At 44.9% G+C, this 17288-nt stretch overlaps 1 long non-coding RNA gene across 6 annotated transcripts in view; it reads left to right on the top strand.

Moving 5' to 3' along the window:
* The window catches only part of LOC105495726 (uncharacterized), a 60673-nt gene that overhangs the window by 22119 nt on the left and 21266 nt on the right, over positions 1-17288 (top strand). For 4 of the 6 annotated variants that reach the window (XR_011614031.1, XR_011614032.1, XR_011614034.1 and 1 more), the window contains one exon: positions 2719-4603. The exons of 1 other annotated variant lie outside the window; for it this stretch is intronic. This is a non-coding gene — a long non-coding RNA (uncharacterized lncRNA). One more of the 6 variants, XR_011614033.1, reaches the window with a different exon arrangement.

Below are 17288 nucleotides of genomic sequence, written 5' to 3' on the forward strand. Positions count from 1 at the left end.
TGAATAAATAAGGTTAGAGAGGCAGGCATGAGCCAGGTCCTGAATGGATTTGAATGCCATGGTAAATTGTTGAGCTTCTTTCCGCTGTGGGTGGCCAGGAGCTGGACTGGACTCTATTTCAGGCTACAAGAGGATCAAGTAGACATTTGGTGGTGGGGTGGGGCCATGAAAAAAAAAAAAAAAACCACTTTGATAGGTCACCCTCAGCAGAAAGAGACTATCTCAGGAGTCCTATATTTAGAGCTTAAATAACCAACAGCGGCTGGCTCCTGCCTGCCGTGGCATTTACTGATTACAGTCCCTCCCTGGCTAAAATGGAGGGCATATGCCTGTCTCTGAGGCCCACCAGGTATCTCTTTCAGCCTTGATGGGCTGTTTATTGAGGGCACAGTCTGTGAGTTTTATCTTGAGCTGTTGTCCAGAGGGTCCTAAGGCCACTAGAAGTGCTAACCCAGAGTATATTCCAAGCCATCTCGAATTCATCTCTTGGGGTGACTGGGCAGTTGGAGGAAACACCCTGTATTGTAACTGGCTTTGGACACTGACCATGGGCCTGACACAGAGGAGGCGCTCAGCAAATTCTTTCTGAATTATGGGTGAATGCCTGCTATAAAGACTTACAGGGTCCCAGGGCAGGCAAATCCTTAGATATCATTTAGTTCCAACATGCAACTGACAGATGAGGAAGTCGAGGCCCAGAGAAGAAAAGATCAGGGTCCCACTGTGAGTGGTCAGGGAACACAAGTCTAGAGCCCCTGACCCCTGTCCTTTGTCCTATTGTGATTGTAAATGGTAAAAGTAAAAGTAAATGTGCATCTCCTGTCAGTGAATTCTCTCCAATCCCTCCCATTCCATCCACTTTATCCGGTCTCATCATGTACTATCCAAGTCACCCCACTCCATCCGACTATACCCCCCAATCCCATCCCATCCCACCATATCCTGCCCCATCCCACTCCACCTCTCCCTATCCCACCCGCACCTCATCACATCCCATCCCACCCCGTCACATCCCACCCCATTCATCCCACCCCAACCCACCCCACCCCTTCCCCTCTCATCTCCTCCCACTCCACTCCATCCCATCCCATTCCATCTCATCCCATCCCATCTCATCCCATCACATCCCATCCCACCACATCCCATCCCATCCCATCCCATGCTATCCCACCCCATGTTTCTCCACTCTACTTCATCCCATCCTGTCCCACCCCTACTTTCATCTTCACTCCCCTTCCCTTCCTTTCTTTCCTCTTCCTTTCCCTCACATTTCCCCCATCCCATTCCAAACCTTTCCATCCCTTCCCATCCCTTTTCTTTCCACTCCATCCCTTTCCATCCCATTCCATCTCACTCCATCCTTCCCTTTCCACCTCAACCCTTGCCATCACACCCCATCTCATTTCATCCTATCCCAAGCCTTCTCATCCCAGCCCTCCCCTTCCCACCCCACCCCATCCCATCTCACATATCTTGTCGATCTTGCACTATCCCATTCCACACCATCTCACCCCACTTCATTCTTTTCTGCTTCACTCTAGTCCATTCCATTCCATTTCACTCCACTTTATTCCACACTTCCCATTTCATCTTATCCTTTTGTATTATGTTTTTTGTACCATCTCATTCCACTTGAATCCACTCCATTCCATTCTACTCCGTTGGATTTTATTCCATACATTCCATCCTTTCCACTTCATCCATTCCATTCTACCACAACCAGTGTCATCCCTATTCATCCCATTCACATCTTTCATGCTTAGAAGTATTTACCATGTGCCTCCAAGATGCCAAACCCTGAATTTCTCAGGATGAAAAACAAGCTCTGATTTTGGAGACAAAGAACACGTTGCTTGACCAGGTGTCTGATCCCATCTCTCTGCTGCATCCTTCAGCTTAGCCCGTCACTAAACCCGGGAGCAAAAGGATCTGATGATTATCCATTCACTGATAAGCAGAACTTTGCTTCCCATTTGGGCATAATTTTGGGGGCGTATTGCAGGGAGTCTCAGCAGAAGAGTGAATGGGTAGTCATCAAATCCCTTCCTAAACTTTATCCCTCATTCTTGAGGAATGCTCAGAACGATTTCTCTCACTTGTATTCCTGTTCTCCTGTGGAGATGGGGGGCTCTCCAGATCCTAGGGTCTCAGGAGGGACCCAGATGGTCTGCTGAGCTGTGTGTGATTTCCTCCCCTAATGGCCTTTGCTTCCAGTTGGGTTTCTTCTCCCCACATGCTGCCCTTTTCCCTCCATCCCACTTTTCCTGCCACACGTTCTCTGCCCGGAAGCTTGTTGGCCATGCTCAGATGGGATTCCCTCACACGTGCATCCGATTCAGCCTGGAGTCCACCCTGCCTCATTAAAGGCTGGGTATTTACATGAGCTGCTGCTGTGTTTCTAGCACGCCCCCAGTGCTTGGACCCCAAGCTCATCCGGAAGACCCTCTAAGGTGCAGCGGCTCTCTGCCTTCTCTTGGCTGCCCCCTCTTCCCCAGCCTTCCCCAGGTCGTCTCCTGCTTGCCCTTGAGTCTCCTGGGCTTGGGGAGGGGGAAGCACCTGGCACATAATTGCTGCTTAATAAACGAATCCATCCTCATTAGGGCTTGATTGGTCATTAGCCTCATTATCCTGCCAGCAGAGGGCTGGGGAAGTTTTTAGAATGCCGGTGCAGAGGTACACCAGTCGGGGCGTGGACTCTAATCTCCATTTTGTGGACAGGACAACATCCAGAGGTGTCCAGAAAGAAGGTGACCTTGATCAGAATTCCTCAACCTTGGCTGCACATGAGAACCAGTGAGGGAGCCCTAAAAATGCTGATGCCCAGGCTCCACCAGACCTACAGGTGCAGAACCTCTAAGGGAGGGGCCCAGCCATCGCACTTTGAAAAAGCTCCTCAGGTAATTTTAATGTGCAGCTAAAAAGGCTTGAAACTTCATTTTTAATCTCTTGAGTGAAGGAAAATGTAAAGTTTGGCCATTGGAGCATTGCCTTACATGGACACTTAATAAATTGCAAGTTCCCCGAAATCTTGGATCTTCTTCTCCTCCTCCTCCTTCTTCTTCTCCTTCCCCTTCGCCTTCTCCCTCTCCCTCTTCCCCTCTTCTTCTTCCTCCACCTCCTCCTTCTTCTTCTCTTTCCCCTTCCCCTTCTCCCTCTCCCTCTCCCTCCCCCTTCTCCTCCCCTCCCCTTCCCCCCTCCTCCTCTTCCTCCTCCTCCTCCTCCTCCTTCTTCTTCTCTTCCTTCTTGCTTCTTTCTTCTTCTTGAGGCAGGGTCTTGCTATGTTACCCAGTCCGGTCTCAAACCATCCTCTTGCCTCTCTTCATTTTGGTATTCCATCAGCTAAGGCAGGTAACAATCTTATCACCAGACTCCTGTGTAGCACTGATATGTGCAGTATCTCCTGTTACCTTCGAAACTCCCCATGGTTGCCATATTCATGGGTGGCTTGTATGCATCTCTGCTTAATGTCTTGCTTTAAATTGCGTTTTAACCCACTTCTTTTTCTTCCTTAGTCCATTTCTAAACTGTAATCTTATGGAAGTGTGGGTTTGATATTTTACTCATATTTTTCTCTAATACACAAAAATATAAATACATAATAATAAAAAATTCAAAATAGGGTCATGTCTCTTATGCAAAATCACGTGGCCGACTATGAGTTATGCTTATACTAAGCTTTGGGAAGCACTGTTTTACAGTTTCCATTCTTCTTTCAGAAATTAAATAATAAATGTGAAGTTTAAAACATTGTACAGCTCATTCATGCACGATATATTGTTATTCCTTCATTACATACTTCTGACAAACTTTGAAGTATTAAAAGTAGCAGTATGTTTCCAGGTAATCTCTTGATAGAGCCCCTGAAGGGTCTATTTTTGTGTGACTTTTTTTGAGATTGTTCAAGATCAGTTTTACCCCCTAAAACTCCATTTATGGGAAACCACATTTCTTATTAAAAATCATAAAAAATTAATATCCTTAGATCCATTCAATGCATTTGAATAAATTTATAAGAAGTAAAAGAAACAATTCAGAGAAAGATAATACTTTACATACAAAATGTCCATGGTAGTGTCATATACAAATTTGAGAAACATTAAACTACCCAAACGTCTAGTAACGTGAGAATGGCTAGTTTAAACGCACATTTTCAGTTTAATCAAAGCTGTATTTTATAAGGTCAGAAACCCTAGAAGATTCTAATGCTTGAAGGATTTTGATTTTTACGTCTCAACCACTTAGAACAGGGTTTGGCACAAATTGATTCCTCAACAATACTGGTAGAGGTGAAATAATTCGTCACAATGATAGCTACCAAGTTTATAATAACATAGAAAACCATTTTATGTGAAAAGAAAAACAGAGTAAAATATAAAACCTAAAACATTGCCACATCTCTATTAAAATGCTCACTGGCTTTGTATGTGCAAAAATGAGGAGGATTAGTGAAACGTACAATGTATCCAGGCTACACAAGATTCTGTAGCCACTAATGTGATGTTCACAAGTAATATTCATGGCACAAAAAAAGTTTGTGATATGATGTTAGGCAAAAAGCAGGGTGTAAAAGTTTGTGTGTAGTACTGTAGATAATTTGAATTTGTCTGTGTATATATTACATATGTAATGACAACTATACATTATCATTTATTAATGTTATATTTATATATTTTATATATAATATTTAAAATAATATAAATATGTTTGTTTCTATTAGTTATTATAAATTATTTCTATATATTTTATAATACAAATATTTAAAATATAAATATTTTAATATATTTATCAGACACGTTTAATATTCAATATATACCTATATATTGTGTATGTGTATATGTATAATATATGTGTATGTGTATATGTATAAGACACACACACACAAGACTGGAACTACCCCAAAATATTAGCAGTTGTAGGTAGTGAGACTAGAATAGGTTTTTTTCTTCCCTCCAAATTTCACCTTTTTCTATTTTCCAATTTCTTTCACATGATGAGCATGTGTTACTTTTATCCAGACAAAAGAAGAAACATGAGGTATGTTTGAAACACAGGCAGTGGGAGAGCCAGGGAGAGGCGGTGGCCTGGAGGGACGCTGAAGGAGGAAGGGCTGAGATCACATCTCATCAGCTGGTGCTGGATTGATTGTGCCCAAGTCCACTGGCCTTTCTCCACAGGAAGTCGTGGCAGGGCTGGTGGGGAAGGAGGTGCATTCTCTGGACCAGGGAATGTTTCCCTGCGGGGACAGCTTCTGCTGGAACAGCAGCCCAGGGGCCCCGCTGAACTCTCCTGGAGGAATGCCTCCTTTCCCTAATTTGCCAGATCCCTCTAGTCGCTAAGAATGATCGGCAGTAATTAAAACTAAGCTAATAACCTCCTCACTCTTGACATTTCTACGGGGTTTTTGTTCACCATTATCTACATATAGATTAAAAATTGTAATTGGACTGACGATCGGGTTAGAAAAATCAACCACCCTCCAACTTGTCGTTTGCCAGGGACTGACACTTTGAAATTTTATTTAATCTGAGAAAATTGAGTTGAACTCTGGCACCCTGGGAGGGGAAAAAAAAAACCCCAGCATTTATCCTTAAGGACCAATGCTAGCTAAGAAAATGTTTATGCTCCTGGCAGGCAAGACTGGGGTCCAGATATACACTTGTGCCAGTGGGGTGCTGGGAGCCGCTGTAGGGTACAGCAGTCCTGAGGTATGGGCAGGGGGCATCCACATAGACAGCCACAGAAGGGGAAGAGATGGCACACCATATAAAGAAGGTTTAAGGAGAGCAGGGCCACCTCCCGGAGAGGGTTCCTGTGTCATTTCATAAGGATTTGGGCTGTGTGAGCCCACTGATTCCCGTGTGATGGCAGAATGATGTTATTGGTTTATAATTCTGTAGTTTCAGGCCTCTGCAATGCTGTGGCTAAAGGGCTCCATCCTACATTTTTCTGGTTTCCATAGGCCTTATATTTATTTTATTTTATTTTATTTTTCTTTTTGAAACTAGGATCTTGCTATATTGCCCAGGCAGGGCTTGAACTCCTGGACTCAAGCAATCTTCCTTCTTCAGCCTCCCAAGTAGCTGGGGCTACAGGCTCTTGCCACCACACCCAGCTTTGGTTCCCATAGTTCTTTGCAATCTTGAAGCACTTTGCCCTCATGTTCCTGGGTCTATGAGGCAGTGTTTCTCTAGCTCTAGGAGTCTGTGCTCCTGGAAGTCTATGGCATGAGGATTCTAAAAGTCAGTGATGATTATATCGACTTCAAAAGGTGGAGAATTGTCAGACTTGCCCAGCTTCTTGTACTATGGAGTCATTATTTGTCTAAATCGAAACGCTTAAACTGATATTAATTCTTAGCCTGAGTCCCCAAGGTGATGGGCCAGATGAAGAAGATTTCTTTCCAATACACAATGTGGCCGTGTCATGCCCCTGCTTAATGTACTTCACTGGGGTCTCATGGCCTCATTGGATTGAGCCCAGCTTCCTGATGATGGCTTCAAAGCTGTTCCAGTTTTGCCTCTTTCCAGACTTAGCCTCTGGATCTTCACCGCTCACTCTCTCCCAACAAATGCTCACTCTCCCTTCCTTCCTCTCTTCTCCTTCTCTCTCCCCCGCCCCCCGACGACACGCAGTGTTCTTTCTACTTATTGTTCCCTCTGCCTAGAATTACCCACTCTCGACTCCATTCCCCCTCCCCATGACAATTTGCCTGCTTTCATCAACCTAATTTCTATTAATCTACCAGTTTCATGTAGGATTCACCTTCTCTGTGGAGTATTTGTTGTCTTCCCAAGTCCTGTTTTCTGCTCCCTCAGCCCCCCATGCTGGCTGTGTGACAACTCTGGTGGGACTCTGCCCACTTCCCCTACCAGCATCTCTGAAGGCAAGAATGCTTTCTTGTTCACTGTTATATCTCCCAGCCCATGATGCAATAGTGAATGAATGAAAGAATGAGTGAATCTGCGTGTCAAAGGCAGAAAACTCATGACTTTTTTACTGTTGGAATAATAAGCACTCATTTATTTACTCACCCCAGAGGGATTTGTTGACTGTCCACTTTGTGCCATGTGCCGTGCCGAGCCCCGGTGGGCAAGAGAAATAAAAACAAGTCGGTGCTGTTTCTGTGTTGTAAGGGGAAAACAGATCAGAAGATTGATTGGGATTAGATTTGGGGGAAGAACATTCTAGGCGAGAAGAAACACTTGTGAAAAGACCTTGAGGGGCCAGGGGCGGTGGCTCACGCCTATAATCCCAGCACTTTGGGAGGCCGAGGCAGGGGCGGATCATTTGAGGTCAGGAGTTTGAGACCAGCCTGGCCAACATGGTGAAACCCTGTCTCTATTAAAATTACAAACATTAGTCAGGCGTTGTGGCACTCACTTGTAATCCCAGCTACTCGGGAGGCTGAGGCACGAGAGTCGTTTGAACCTGGGAGATGGAGGTTGCACTGAGCCGAGACTCCAGCCTGGGCGACAGTGAGACCTCGTCTCAGGGGGAAAAAAAAAAAAAAAAAAAGGAAAGGAAAGAAAAAAAGGGAAAAAAAAGGACCTTGAGGAAGGAAGAGGAGAGACAGAGTCGTGAAACAGAAAGGCGCAGTGGGACTGGGGCATTGAGGGATGGGAAGAGGATCCAAAACGATCTCAGAGTTCCGCGCAGCACCCACATCAGGAAGCCCTTACAGGGTTTCCAGCATGGAGGGACAGGATTAACTACGCACTGTGAAAAGATTGTTAAATGAGTAAGTCCGTGTGTAAGCTACAGGCAACCCGTGTCTCTTCTGAGACTAATCATTCTCATCCTTCCTGCTTGTCACTTTAATCTTTCCAACACACATTGACCTCCTGGCGTGAACTGTTGGCTTTCATCTTCCTAGAGAGGATTCCCATTGCCCTTCTCCTAGAAATAGAGGGTACCCTGGTCACCCTGGCTGCAGAAAGTGGTTAGTTACATGGCCCAGGGCTGACCAATCACAGCATTCAATCCCTCTGGTGACAGTGATTGGTCCGTGAGGCAAGCACATGACCCAAGCAGAGCCAATGAGAGCCCTATCCGTGAGATGGGTACATGAACCTGGTAGCACAAGTTCTTTTTCTATTGAGGTTTGTAGGGAGGGTACCAGACACATTAGAGAAGGTGTGTCTGGAGTAGGAGAGAGTTAAGGCCACTGTGATGAGTTGAGGAAAGAACAGAGAAAGGGAGAAACATGAAAACTTTTCCTTTGAATGTTTGAACTATTCAGTATCCAAACTAATGTTGAAAATCAATGAATCTCTCCTTTCCCCATTAAGCGTGTTTACCTTGGGTGTCTATCACTTCCATCCAAGCGAGTCCCAACTCACTCATCCCGTACCTGATTCCCAGACCTCTTCAGATGTAGTCAGAGAAAGCATCTTGTCTTCATTTTATAGAGGAGGAAACTGAGGCAAAAGGAAACGACCTGAGTTCATGCAAAAAGTAGGTGGTAGAACTGGAATCAATTGACCCATCCCCCCTTTTACTAATCAGTCAAATCACAATAATGAATTTAATGCTACCTAACTGTGCACTTAAACATGGTTAAAATAATAAACTTTATATTTGTTATATTCTACCTCAATAGATAAATATTTAAAAAGTCTCTAGGCTTCTCAGATCCTTTCCATGGAATTGAACGAGTGGACACAACAGAGTAGTGTTTTGTTTTGTTTTTTTTTTTTGAGACGGGGTCTCACTCTGTTGCCCAGGCTGGAGTGCAGTGGTGTGATCTTGGCTCCCTGCAACCTTTGCTTCCAGGGTTCAAGCGCTTCTCCTGCCTCAGCCTCCCAAGTAGCTGGGATTACAGGTGTGCACCACCACGCCCAGCTAATTTTCGTATTTTTAGTAGAGACAGGGTTTTGCCATGTTGGCCAGGCTGGTCTCGAACTCCTGACCTCAGGAGATCCACCTGTCTTGGCCTCCCAAAGTATTGGGATTACAGGCGTGAGCCACCACGCCCGGCCCACAGTTGTGTTTCAAGCTACTGTTCTGAGGATGACGAATCTGAGAATTTTCTAGACAAGCCTCAATTTCAGTTACTCTGTCACAGTGTCCCTCTCAAGCCACCCTAATGGCTCAGTAATGTGAACTGAGAAATATTTTCTAAAAGCTTTTCCATATGTAGAAATAATAAAAAAATTCATTATAGCCACAGTTCTTGAGTTTTCATGTGAAAGGCACTGTAATGCCTCAGTTGTGTGCTGATAAATGTTTAACAAGCGGCTCTCTGAAGGCAGCTCTGACATGAATGCTGGTAGATATTTTTGTTTACCTTAATGAGTCAGGCAAAAACAACAACAAAGACATATGTTGGTACATCATTCATTTGTCAATGACGTGAGCAACTTCTTTGCTGAGCTGAATGCAGATACTCTTCCACTTATGTTGAGCTTACATTCTGATAAACCTATTGTAAGTTGAAAATACTGTAGGTCGAATATTGTAAGTGCATTTTTGATTTTGCACTATTATAAACTCACAAAAATTCTAAGTCCAACCGTCGTTAAGTTGGGGACCATTTGTAATGGTTTTTAAATAATAGAAGAATGTTTCCTCAGTTGTCTGTGCTATTCACAACATAATGGCCACAGACACATAATACCTTCAAGTTTAACCTGTTTTATTAACACTCTGTACATCACTTTCTTAAATCCAGACAATTGACAAAATGATCAAACCCTGGTTTGCAGCACTGGCCAATATCCCTGGTGTAAATATTCCCATTGTGGCTCATTTCAAGCTACCTATGTGACATCATTGAATGTGGAGTTGGGGAGAGATGCATAGATACCATTATATTGCTTCAACCATATAGGTACGACTCATGCTAATAACTAGTGTACTCCATATAATTGTAAGCTTATATAACTTAATTTTATGATTGCATTTCACAAGCTGCTCATAAAATTCCTGAAAATTTAATGATTAGCTCTTGTGGGCTGGTATGAGCTGCACCCAGCACACTGCTATAAATCACTGTGGCCATGTACTTCCTGCTCAGTGGGTAATGAATGGCAAAGACCCCATGCCATAGTTCAGATGGCCTTTCGTCTTCTTCCTGGAATGTTCTTCTTACCCTGGAGGCTCCTTCTAAGAGCATCCTTCCTTTCCAGATAAAGCAGGACTTTACCTTTCTTTTCTTCCAAAGTCCTCTCCTTTTTTCCCTCCATAGCACGTAGTCACAGTTGGCAGTGACATCTCCTTTTGGGTGTGGATTTATTTGTTCCCCAATGCAACTATGAGCACCATGAGTGCAGGAAAATGTCTGTTTCTGATCATGGTATTTCCTGGGCGTGAATTCATGTTACAGTCAAGAGGAGAAACTCTGAGTATTTGCTGAGAGCACTAGGGAATAGTTGCAACTTAATCTTCATTTTGGAGAAGAGGGAGTATTATTATCCACATGCATAGCAGCATTATTCACAGTAGTAAAAAGGTGACAGACACTCAATTGTCCATCGACAGATGAATGGATAAACAAAATGTGGCATATTCATACACTAGAATATTACTCAGACATAAAAAGGAATGAAATTCTGATGCATGCTACAATGTAGACAAACCCTGAAGGCATGATGCTATGTGAAACTAACCAGTTACGAAAGGACAAATAGTGAATAATTCCATTCGTAGGATGTGCCTAGAGCAGTCAAGTTCATAGAGGTGGACAGTAGAATAGTGGTTGCCAGGGGCTGTGAGGAGGAGGAAATGGGTTGTTCATGTTTAATGTGTATAGAAGTTCTGTCTGGCAAGCTGAAAAAATTCTGGAGCTGGGTGGTGGTGACGGTTGCACAATAATGAACTTAATGCTACTGATCTCTGTACTTAAACATGGCTAAAATAATACATTTTATGTTTGGTATATTTTACCACAATAAATAACTATTTAAAAAGTCTCTAGCTTTCTCAAATCCTTTCCATGGAATTGAATGAGTGCCTGTCTCTTTATTTGGACAGAATAAAGATGACACAATGATAGAGTGAGGATGATGATGATGACGATGATGATGGTGGTGATGATGGTGATGATGATGGTGATGATGGTGATGATGATGGTGATGATGGTGATGATGGTGATGATGATGATGATGGTGATGATGATGATGACGATGATGATGGTGATGATGATGATGGTGATGATGGTGATGATGATGGTGATGATGGTGATGATGATGGTGATGATGGTGATGGTGATGATGGTGATGATATGGTGATGATGATGGTGATGATGGTGATGGTGATGGTGATGGTGATGATGGTGATGATGATGGTGATGATGGTGGTGACAGTAATAGGTACAATAAATTGTGCCCCTAGAATGACTCAGGTTTGATTCAAAGTGTTTCTTATGCATGTTCACTGTAAGTCCACCTGTGAGATTATTACGTCTGTCTTAGGAATGGGGAAACTGAGGCTCAGAGAGGTTAAGTGACTTGCCCAAAGCCACACAGCTTAAACCTAAGGCTAGTTGACTTTGAAGCCCATACTCCAAACACCCCTTTTCTACATCTTTACCTTATTTAGAAGGTAAAACAGACACAAGACCCTTTCACTGACAATTCCTTGCTCATTTCCCTTCCAGGGTCACCTTCCAGCCTCAAAGCCACAACACTCCCACTCCCTTTGCCTCCCTTGGCTCTCACAGAGCTTGGCTAAACCCAGTGCTAAGACTGGGTTGTCAACCAGGAGATAGAAAGAGAGAAAAAGCAATTTCTTCCATTTTTTGGCTCAATCCTATGCAGTCAATACTGTTAACAGTAAATCAAATATCAGGACTGCATTGACCCAAGAAAAGGCCAGGGAGAAAAAAATTCAGAGCAGAATCCAAAAAAGTAGAAAATAAAGTTCAGCCACAGGCATAAATAACACCTGGAGACCTGAGCCCACAGCACCAGCCGCAGGATGAGCCTGAGCTGCCCCTGAAAGCTGGGTCCCAAAGACTCCCGCTTTTGACTTTCAACTTTCCAGGACCCCTGTTTCTGGTAGATCTAGGGGAAAGGAAGTCACTCAGGGATGGGTTGAGGATATCTGATTTGAGGTCCCTCTGATTTGGGGCCTCGCCCCTCAACCCTGGGCTGAACTGGGAAAGGGGATCTGCAGAAAATGACTTTGGAAGAAAGTGTCCTTCGACGGCTCCCTTAACCTCCACGTTCCTCCTGGCATGCTGATCTTTTAGAGTTTCCCAGTTCTGGATGCCGGCTCCAAAAAGAAAGAGGTTCATATGTTCTGAAAAGTATTCAATCTTGTCTGAGCCATGTTGCTGCCTGAACTACGGCCTCTTTAAATTATTGGAGTCATTCAACACACATATATGAAGCACCCACTCTATGCCAGGCACTGTTCTAAGGCCTTGGGGATTCAGCTGAGAACAAAATAGACACACCTTCCTCACTTCCCTGAAGCTACATTCGAGTGAGTGGTGGAAGATAAGACAAGGTTTGTATACTATGTCGGAGAGTAATAGATGCTATGAGGAAACAAAGAAGGTAAAATGGGTGTGGTGTGTTTGTTGGGGATGGGGAGAGTCCAGCTTAGTTAAGGAAAAGAGACATTTGGGTAAAGACTTAAAAGGAGGTGAGGATGTGAGCCCTGGGGGTATCTGGGAGAAGGGGGTATCAGGGACAAGGATCGTAGGTGCAAAGGCTCTGAGGCAGGACGTGCTGGGGGCCTTTTGAAAAACAGTGAGCTATGACTGGAGGAAGTGAAGGGAGATGGTGGCAGACAGCGAGTTCCAAGTTGGAGAGGTGGCCAAGCAACCAGATTCTGTAAGGCCTCTGGGTGGCTGCAGGGACTTGGGCTTTCATCTAGGTGAAGTGTGGATTGTGGGGACATTTGGAGCTGCAAAGGGACCTAATCTACTGGGTTTTAGCAATAAATGTTTACTTGTCAGTTTCATCAGCCATGTGCTCTGACTAGTTAAGGTTATTAAAAAAATAGATGGAATTGCATGGGAATGTGTACACCTCTGAGAAGCAGTGTCTCTGAAAATAACCTCTAATGTCCTGGCACATTCTTGGCCCATAATAAATGCTCAAACATATTACTTGACCATAGAAAGAGGTCTGGATGGATGTTCAGCAAAGTTAATGGTGCTTCCTTGGGAGACTAGCTGGAATGAATGTGGCAAGTAAAGGTTAATTATCTCTTTTATTTCTTTTCGTATTAATCAGATTGTTTTTTCACTTTTTTTTTTTTTTTGAGATGGATCTCACTCTGTTGTCCAGGCTAGAGTGCAGTGGCACAATCTCGGCTCACTGCAACCTCTACCTCTCAGGTTCAAGTGATTCTCCTGCCTCAGCCTCCCGAGTAGCTGGGACTATAGGGGCACGCCACCACGCCTGCCTAATTTTTGTATTTTTTAGTAGAGATGGGGTTGCACCATATTGGACAGGCTGATCTTGAACTCCTGACCTCATGATCTGTCCACCTCGGCCTCCCAAAGTGCTGGGATTACAGGCATGAACCCCCGTGCCCGGCCTATAGCTTTTTTTTTTTTTTTTTTTTTTAAGGCAAGCTGAATGGGTGGATGAAGACTAGGAGCTCTGTTTTGAGTTCTGTGACCTTGGGTCTGTCACTTGTGTTTCTGAGCATTCATTTGCTCATATTTTTCAAGAGTTAAAACTCTAACAGCTGCTTATGAAGTTTTAGGGAGAATAACAATGTAAATGATATATGTTGTTCAGTGCCTGGCATATAGTAGATAATCAATGCTGAGTTTAGTTTGTAAGGAGCCATGTTAGGTTTTTAAGGACAGAAGTTAAGGGAAAAGATCTGGGTTTTAGCAAGAAGGATCACAGGGGTGTACATGCTAGTCTCCAGCTATTGCAGTGAGCAATCTTGGCCTCCTCCCTCTCCCTGGGCAGCTAGGGGTACCTGGCCATTCCTTCTCCCCCTGATTTCCCTACCCCAGTCTAGTTTTCTCCACCCTTGCTGGGGAAAGCCAACCCCTTGCCTGGCAGGCCTCCCAGCAACCAAAGGACTTCTCTGAGGGAAGAAAAAATCAATAGAATCTTTTTCCAGGCAAATTTCAGAGACTTGTAAGAAGCAGCAGCAGCCTGGGAACTTGTCTCCCATTCAGCGTAGGAACCTCTTGCACAGCATTTGGCTATGAGTCCCTCAAAGTGGACACCTGCTCGTATCTCCTTTTTAGCAACTGCTTCTCTTTCTGGTAACAGCATGCCATTTTCCTTGAAAAGCCACCCTTGGCCATGCCAAGCGCAACAACACAGGTAGAGCTGACTCCTTCTCTTCCATCACTGGAGGTAGGCGTGGCCAGTGAACCAGGTCTGAGCCAATCAGAGTACTGCTGCCCTCAGCCTACTGTGATTGGTTCAGAGCTAAGACTCAAGGCCCAATATAACCAAGGAGGGCCAGCTGCAGGATTTTGATTCAGTCTGATGATGTAACAGAGCGGACTGTGATATGCTGCAATGTAACTAATAGCTCCTAAATTCTCAGTTGCAGTGGCTCACGTTTTAAAAATTTTTTAAAATGAATTTATTAATTTTTATTTTTTATTTCAATTGGTTTTTGGGGAGCAGATGGTGTTTGGTTACATGAATAAGTTTTTCATGGTGATTTCTGAGATTTTGGTGGACCCATCACCCCAGCAGTGTACACGGTACCCAATGTGTAGTCTTTTATCCCTCACCCCCTCCACCCTTTCCCGTGAGTCCCCAAAATTCATTCTATCATTTTTGTGCCTTTGTGTCCTCAAAGCCAGTCTATCACTTGTAAGTGAGAACCTGTGGTGTTTGGTTTCCCATTCCTGAGTTACTTCACTTAACACAATGGTCTCCACTTCCCTCCAGGTTGCTGCGAATACCTTGATTTCATTCCTTTTTATAGCCCAGTAGTATTCCATGGTGTATATATATATCTATATATCACCTTTTCTTTATCCACTCGATCAGTGGGCATTTGGGCTGGTTCCATATTTTTGCAATCGCGAATTGTGCTGCTATAAACATGCGTGTGCAAATATCTTTTTTGTATAATGACTTCTTTTCCTCTGGGTAGATACCCAGTAGTAGGATTGCTGGATCAAATAGTAGCTCTACTTTTAGTTCTTCAAGGAATCTAGTGGCTCGGGATTTTTTTTTTTTATTTTTTTTTTAGATGGAATCTCACTGTCACCCAGGCTGGAGTGCAGTGGCGCGATCTCAGCTCATTGCAACCTCTACTTCCTGGGTTCAAGCAATTCTCATGCCTCAGCCTCCCGAGCAGCTGGGACTACAGGCATGCACCACCATGCCTGGCTAATTTTTTTCTTTTTTTTTGTATTTCTAGTACAGATGGGGTTTCACCATGTTGGCCAGGTTGGTCTGAAACTCCTGACCTCAGGTGATCCACCCACCTCAGCCTCCCAAAGTGCTGGGATTACAGGCGTGAACCGCCGTGCCCAGCCTGGCTCAGGTTTTAATGGCGCAGAGCAGCCAAGATTGATTAGCTGCTTGTGCTCTGTGTGCACAGTGTACGCCTACGGGGAAAACCAAACGGCAAAAACCAACTCTCCGCCAACCAAGCTGGTGGAGACTTTGCTCCACATCCTCCCCATCCACGGACTCAGGCTGATGGAGACTCTACCATCCGGAACATCATCAGTTATCACAGCAGGGGGGAAGGGAACGTGGAATCAGATGAGTCTGATGCCAAATCCTGACTTTGCTGTTTAAAGCAAGGGACATGCCTGACCTGCTGGGTCCATAGTTACTGCTTAGCTCCGAGAGTATTGATTTTCCCCCTGTCCAATGTCTTCAACCCTACTCATTGTGTATTCAACCAGGATTTTCAAGGCTTGACTCAAACACCTGCCTCTCCGAGATTCCTTCTCAAATTCATCTCATGGCCAGCACCTCTCCATCATCTTAGCACAGAGGGAAGCACAAAGGAGGGGCTGTGCTCAGTGCCCTGTCAGTGTCTAGCAGAGGCCTAAGCACTCAGTAGGTGCTATGCTCAGGGTCACCCAAGGTGCTTTGCAGTGTCAGGCACAATAGTGGATGCTATTCTCTGTACCATCCGCAATGCCCATCCCAGTACCAAGCCCATAATGTGCTCTTTCTTTGCTGTTTCCTCTCCCTGAGTGTTTCTAGCCATGTATCTCCAGGAAGTTATTCCCCAAGACAGTTCCTCCAGGTCCTCAGCCTTTTGCACGTTGGGACCTAGAATGTGCCACCTGGAGCTACCAGGGTGCAGTTGGCTGAAATAGGTGGGGTGTGGCAAGCAGGCCTTGAAGAGATGGTCCAGGGCTGTCCTTCCCTGTGGGGGTCATCTGGGGTCAGTGAGCAGCGACTTGGCTTATGCATTTCCTCCCAGGGCCCCAGACAAAGAGAGAGTCCTTGGCAATGCGGTTACCTTGACAACTCTTTGTGTTGGAGAGTGGGAGAGAGAGGGGGAGGGAGGCAGCTCAGGGAAGCCGGGTGGCTGCTAGGGGAGGGGGAAGGAGCAGGGAGGAGCTGGAGTAGAAATCCACCTTTAAAAGGGAAGGGAGAAATGACTCCACTTCTGGGCAGAGGGAAGGAAGTGTCTTCATGGTACAGGGTGGAGGCTGCTCTAGGTGGGATATCCTGCCTCTCCTTCTCACCTTGTCTAGAAATTCTGTCAGCAGTCTTAACATCCAGAGAACTAGGTTTGAGTCCCAGCCCTTCTAACTTGCTGTGTGACCTTGTGCAAGTTACTTTCCCTCCCTGAATCTGAATTTCCTCTTGTATAAAATAGGGATAATAATCCACAAGGTGCCTGTGAGCATTAGCTGAGCATTTCAGGTAAATGAACAGTAGTGAGCCTCTACTGAGTGTTAACTCCCTGGGTGCCATTATTCATTTGGTCTTTTCTTACTGATAACCTGGGCTTAGGCAAGTGACTCACTCACCTTGGTCAGTCTCTTTACCCAAAAAAGATTGTGGAATTTCTATGAAACTGGCCAGGAGCTAAGTGGGTGCTGCTGGTAGCTATGGTTACTGATGTTCCTGCCAGACTCTTGACATTGGTGGTGGGGGTGGGAGTGTCAATGTTACTGGAATTATTAATTCAGAATATTATGGGTCATCATTGTGCAGATGAGACCAATGCTCAGAGACGGGTGGGGAGTCTGAGGTGTGCTTGAGGAAGAGACCTGGGAAAGGTGACCAGTGTGTGGGATACGATGCCCAGCCCTCTGCATTCTGTGTTCCAGGGTCCCCCTAGAGCCCCAGGACTTATCCTGCACCCCCCCCAACCCTGTGTCATGTGAACCCAAAAGCCAGCCTCTCTTCTTGGCTGCCCAGGGCTGCTGA

This window comes from Macaca nemestrina, chromosome 15, assembly GCF_043159975.1.
Source record: "Macaca nemestrina isolate mMacNem1 chromosome 15, mMacNem.hap1, whole genome shotgun sequence".
In the NCBI taxonomy this organism is placed as follows: Eukaryota; Metazoa; Chordata; class Mammalia; order Primates; family Cercopithecidae; genus Macaca; species Macaca nemestrina.